The following is a 6,906-nucleotide window of genomic DNA, read 5'->3' as shown; positions in this document are numbered from 1 at the left end:
TGGAGTTTTTGAGTTTTCTCCCAAAAATGTGACCTAAATTACTGTGTATTTAAATTTAAATGGTAAATGATAGAATTAATTTCAATTGATAGATTTGGGAATAAGATTTTAGAACTATGTGTGCATTAGTATTGTAGTATTATTACTAGAAGTTTAAATCTGTATTTGATTTGAAGTTTGAAAAAATGTTTATTAAAACAAAGTTCTCTGGTAACTTACCTAAAGAGATCATGTTTGTATCTCCTAATCAGATGAAATCTATTGCTTTCTAAATTATATATTGGGTAATTTGTAAAAATTATGATCTATGCTTTAAATTTTAGTCAGCTATGCTGGACATATGTATAAGTTTTATGAAATTTGATTCCAAGTTATTTAGAGTTTTTTTTTAATTTTTTAATTTTTTTTTTTTTTTTTTGCAAATCAATTGAAGTTAAGTGACTTGCCCAAGGTCACACAACTAGGACGTGTTGGGTGCCTGAGCAGATTTGAACTCATGTCCTCCAGACTTCAGGGCTGGTGCTCTATCCACTGTACCACTTAGCTGACGCTATTTAAGTATTTTTAAAAGTTGGTTTTAAAAAGAAGGGACAAGAAAGATTGATTTGCAAAGGCAACTTACAGTTTGAATGGAACATCTGGTTAGAATCTCACAAGCTAAAGTATTAAATTTTAAAATAATTTTAATTATTTATGTTAAAATTGGAAACTTGACTGTAAATTACATGAGATTTTTATGATTTTTAATGATTTTTATGATATTTTATGATTTAGGATCTTTATAATTCATTTTTATGATAAGCTATGTTATGTCTATTTGGCTAACACAAAAATTGTGAAATTACTAATTAAGTTGTTTGGGGTTATTGTAATATTGAAATCTAAAATTGTTAAGGATTATTGATATGTTAAGTTGTTGGAAAGAGAAAGAGGATATGTAGGAGGGCACAAAGAGGACCAGTATGTTTTGGCTGGCACTAAAAGATGGGTTCCAGGACTCAAAAATGGAAGGATAGAATAGGTATTACAATAGAATAGCATAGATAGGATAGAACAGTAAATATGAAATTGAGTGGGAGAGCATAGAAAGGTGTTTTAAAAATTAATGATGGAAAAGGAAAGTTGCTTAGTGGAATTTGCCATTTGCCAGGAGAAAGGAAACATCTATGAGGTTGGTGCTTGAGCTTAGCTGGCAGGCTAACTCCTGAAAGTTAGCTATAAGAGTTGGCTAGACATATGAAAAGATGCTCCAAATCATTATTAATCAGAGAAATGCAAATTAAGCCAACTCTGAGATAGCCTACACTCCAGTTGGATTTGAATGACAGGAAAAGATAATTCTGAATGTTGGAGGGGATGTGGGGAAACTGGGACACTGTTACATTGTTGGTGGAATGGTGAATACATCCAGCCATTCTGGAGAGCAATTTGGAACTATGCTCAAAAAGTTATCAAACTGTGCATACCCTTTGATCCAGCAGTGTTTCTACTGGGCTTATCTCCCAAAGAGATCTTAAAGAAGGGAAAGGGACACCCACATGTGCAAAAATGTTTGTGGCAGCCCTTTTTGTAATGGCTAGAAACTGGAAATTGAAGGGATGCCCATCAATTGGAGAATAGCTGAATAAGTTGTGGTACATGAATGTTATGGAATATTGGTCTATAAGAAATGACCAGCAGGATGAATACAGAGAGGCTTGGAGAGACTTGCATGAACTGATGCTGAGTGAAATGAGCAGGACCAGGAAATCATTATATCCTTCAACAACAATATCATATGATGATCAATTCTGATGGATGTGGCCATCTTCAACAATGAGATGAACCAAACCAGTTCCATTTGTTCAATAATGAAGAGAACCAGCTATACCCAGCAAAAGAACTCTGGGAAATGAGTATGAACCACTACATAGCATTTCCACTCCCTCTGTTTTTATCCACTTGCATTTTTTATTTCCTTCTCAGGTTATTTTTACCTTATGTCTTAGTCTGATTTTTCTTGTGCAGAAAAATAACACATATACTGTGTTTAGCATATTTAACATGTATGGGACTACCTGCCATCTAGGAAAGGGAGTGGGGAGAAGGAGGGGGAAATGTGGAACAGAAGGTTTTGCAATTGTCAATGCTGAAAAATTACCCATGCATATATCTTGTAAGTAAAATGCTATAATAATTTTTTAAAGAGTTGGCTAGTGGGATTGGAAAGCATAGTGGAGTTAGGGGAGATACCACATGGCACAGGAGAAGGCGAAAGGGAAAAATCTGTTGGCTTGGGAAGGTGAAGGAGTAGTCCACCTTTCCCCCACTGAAGTGAGACTGCTTCTTAGAAGTGAGAAAAGAAACCTATTCACTGGAGCTCACTCCCTCCCCCAAACTTCTACCATCCCCATGCTGGTTAAATGAAATTGCTTTAACATTAATTGCTTCTATTATTTAAAAGAACATTTACATGGTTTTAATAACTGAAAGTTTGTTTTTTTTTTATTTTTCATGTCTGGTTATTTTAAGGCAAAGTAATTTGTGATGCTATATCAAAGATTCTACCTCTTAGCAATGCAAGGAAAATCTAAGAGAAGTTTGTTATATTTCTGGTTAACTACAAATTGTCTGAAAGTGGTTATTTCAAAACCCATTCAGCATATTATCTAATATTTACTAAGTACATCATGGTTTCATTGTTTAATGAATATAATCTATAGCTTTCTTGCTCTACAAGCACATGGGATAGATAGTTTAGGATTTAAAAAGTGATTGGGGAAACTTGCTATTGAGATGAAATCTCTTGGGATTGTGTTTTGAATTTGGAGACAATTATCTGATGAATTATTAAGTTAATAACCCACCATTTAAGAACTGAATTGGCTAAAGTGGGATTAATACTACATGTCAACTGCCCTCAGACTGAGGCCTTGAATGATTAGTTTTTGTAATGTTCTGTTCCTCTAAAATGCAATCGTTTTCTTGGGGACAGGTTTCTTGGGGAGCTTCTTGGAGGCAGCCTTCCTTTCAGTTCAGTTCAATAATCCCAAAATGCAGCCAGGAGTTAAAATCCAGATCCTTTATTGTGTCCTTCAAGACCTGAATCTTTTCTTGGGGCCCGGTTAGCTTTAGTAGAAGCTCCCAAAAGCTCTTGTCAGAATGTCTCCAGCCAGTACAAACGCTGAAGTGAAGTGAATCTTGACTCTGAATCTCCCAGAAGTTCTCTCCCAAAAGTCCTGAGAGCTCTGAGAGCTTCCTGTTTATATGTTGTCCACTGAGTATACACCAATCATTTCATCACTAGGAAACCATGTTTTTGCAGGATTAAATCAATGCTAAATTAGATTTAATCACTGTCTCCTCAATTCCACTCAGTACCTTGTTTCAAGTTCTGGCCATAACATCTCCTAGTAGGGTCAGATCAATCACACAGAATTAGATAATCGTTGTCTCTATTCATTCCAGTGACTTAGAACCTTATAAGAATCCTAACAAGTTTTGATACTGTTATAATCGCCTCTGTTTCCTATTATGGCAAATTTTTATAATTAAAGTGGTCAATAGAAACCATAAGCACAGATCAAGTATGTAATATTTTTCTGTTTCTGATCTGAAAACATGTATTCATTTTATCTTATAATTAGGTAAATGAGTTTTTGGCCTGGTCATCAATCTGTTGCTAGATGTATGTGTCTGTAAGAGATAAGGTCTTTACATGTAAATGTGAAAACAATTGATACAACTCTCTATGGGACCTGTTATTTTATTATTGAAACTGAAGCTGAAATATGGTTTAGAAAAGAGGATTTTAGTGTACTCAAGTTTTCGTAGAGGGATGTAACTTATGGAATTTTTTGTTACATCAATGGGAAAATTTATAGAAATCTGAGTGATTTTTAAATACCTACAGGCCAGCTTCTAATCTCACAGCCAAGCCAGTGGAATTTCTTAAGTTTACAGATTACAAAGCTCTTGTGAAATCTATTTTCACTAGTTTCAGGAGTCTACAAGTGCCACTAAATCTTCCCTTCTCCTGAAACTTATTCAAAGTTATAAGGATAGATAAATGAAATCTATTAATGAAAGATTCTTTGAATATCTCTATTATTCAGACAGGATTCTCCCTTTCTAAAAATTGCTTTTGGAATATAATGTGGTCTCTAAAAAAGAGAAGATGCCTAAATATTTACAAAATCTTCAGGGAAGATATAAGAATATCTCCCAAGAATGAGAGTTCTGCTCTCTCTCTCTCTCTCTCTGCATCTGGCTGGTGAATGGACTACAAATTACCCAGTGTCTGAGTGGGTTCCCTGTAGGGGGAAAGCAATCCTGTGAAAGGCAAAGGTTATGTAGGATTACTGAAATCATATTTGGGGCTTAAGATGGGAAGCTTGGGTTAATATTACTGGAAAAGGATATTGCATAAACAATTCTGTTTGATGCATGCCGAATTATAGCAGAGGCTTGACTAGCCATGACAAGAAGGTACAATAGTAAACTAATAGACAAAAAGGTATTTATGGTCTGTCCAATTTGGAATAATGTTTGGTTTGCTACAAGAGCTAGACATTTGAAAATGTAGATCAAAGAGTTAAGTAAAATCTTGGGAAGATTTGGAATCAAGTTAAGGACTTAAGGCAATGCCTAAGTAGAATTGGTAAAGTACTCTGTAAAAGAATCTGAGCAAAAAGCATTTCCTATGTCTGTGCTACAGGTTGGCCCATGTCTAGATAATACCACTCTCTTTGGATATGGAAAAAAAAAACAAGAATGAATTCCTCCTGTTCCCAAAATGACATTCCCGAGGAGAACTGCAATGCTTTATACTAGTCCCTTACTTCTGGAGATCAATCAACTTGCCTCTCGTGGCAAGATGAAAGATTCCAAAATCTAGGGATTGTAGTGGAGTGTACCTGAGTGTAATGGAGTGTATCTGGAAATTTTTCAGATGAGCATACTGCAATCAAACCTCAGATGGTATTGTGGAGGCAGTCCTCTCAAACTTGCTTTGCCCAGGAACTGAGTGGGCACCTGTGCACCGATCCAACTGGCTGTTCCTTTTACCTTGGCATTTGATGAAGTAAGAAAGACTGAATCAGGAAGAATTAAGTCAAGGATAGAAGCTGATGAATTAAAAGGCTAGAAAGCTAGTTCTGGATTTGGATCATTCCTACTTTGATGAATAAATATTATTGGTTAAGTTGCAACAGAAAAGCACTGAAGTAAATAACAGAATAGTTAGTTGCCACTAACAGAAATGGCATGGGAAAACAGAATGACTCTAGAAAGGTTATTTAAAAAATTAGTCAGATGTGAGAGGTTAGAAAAGGATGCAGAAACCAAACTACTAAAATTAAAAAGTGAGATTGTGAGGAATGGATGGGCATTTGTTTTTCACAGTTATGAAAAATTAAATTACAGAAATGAAATTTAAATTAGAAAACTGAAACTCACAAGGATAACAAGGAATAATCAAAGGTGAAGTTTATTTTTTCCCAAAAGAAAGACTGACTATATAATGAGAGGTAGAGATTCATGTTCTGTAACTTCTGTAAAATCCAATTAATGGGGAATCAGATGTGGGAATCCATAAATCAAGAAGATGGTACAACAAATAAATCAGAAAGTTAGTAGAATACCATTCAATTCTGAAGACTAACTTACTGAAATATGAAGTAACTCAGGCCTCAGTGGAAAATGAAATGCCATCAAGTTGTCCTTCCAGATGTTTAAAACATTAAATTCTACCATGCCACATAAACTAGTTTAATTCTTGAGTCCACATTAGTGTATGGAAAAACTATTTTTACTTCATTAGAATTGCTTTGCTAAAAACAAGAAAAGTCAAACCAGAATTATTAATATTCTTCTATCATGAATTTCCTATGTAGATTTCTTTTCAGAACTTATTTTCTAATTCCCTTTGTTGAAAATTGAGAGCACATGTTGCATGAACCATTTTACAACTTAAGTGGCACTATTCTTAGATATTTGTATAATCCCTCTACCTTTATTTCTATATTTTCTTCACTTTCCTTCATTGAACTTTTAATAACTCTTAGTATATAAATAAAAGCATCTTTTCATTCCTGTACTGGTTTTCCTCATGATTGTCATGTAATTCCATCTGTATCACCCATCTAATTCCTCTACTCATTATCAGATGGAATGTACATGACAATCTATACCTTATTCTCTGAGTGTGAATATCTCAAGCCTGCTACTACCTCTATTTCACATCTCATTCCCATCCCTCAGTTATTTCTTCTCACCTCCTTTCACCAAGGCAAGGATATTTATTTTTTAACTTATTGTTTTTGTGCTCTATAGAATTCTCACTGTAGCAGAAACAAACTATTTTTAAACCCATTCCTCATCTCTTCCATTTCCCTGAAAAATTCAAAATTGGCTCTTCCTGAACATGTAATTTCCATCTCTGTCCTCTCCCGTGACAAATGAAGATTTTATATTCACTCACCCTCTTTCATGAGATCTGACCTTTATTACATGAAGTCTTGACTCAATGGCAAAGGTGAGAGAATGGATTTTTGCTAGCTCTATTATCACTTCTTTATTACTAAACTATGTTTTTATTTTCGCTTCCCTTGGAACACATACCATCTGTTTATACTAACCTCTTAAAAACTGCTAGTGTTATGTTTTCATATAGCCAATTTGTATTAAAATGTGGAATGAACTTAATGAAAACAAAAATAAAATTATTAGAAAAATAGCTTCAATAGTTGTAAAAGATGAAAATTACTAAAAGTTACTTTCATAAACACCTTTTATTAATAATGAGGAATTTATTGCTACATCAGTATATGAAATGGATGCAAAAATGTGCCAATACTAGATACCAAGTCAAATAGCATTCAAATATATGCTTTAAGTTATTAATTTGCACAGAAGTTACTCCTCAAT

The sequence above is a fragment of the Sminthopsis crassicaudata genome, chromosome 3, assembly GCF_048593235.1.
Source record: "Sminthopsis crassicaudata isolate SCR6 chromosome 3, ASM4859323v1, whole genome shotgun sequence".
Lineage (NCBI taxonomy): Eukaryota > Metazoa > Chordata > Mammalia > Dasyuromorphia > Dasyuridae > Sminthopsis > Sminthopsis crassicaudata.
The sequence above is the reverse complement of the archived record's forward strand: the minus strand, read 5'-3'. Positions refer to the sequence as shown.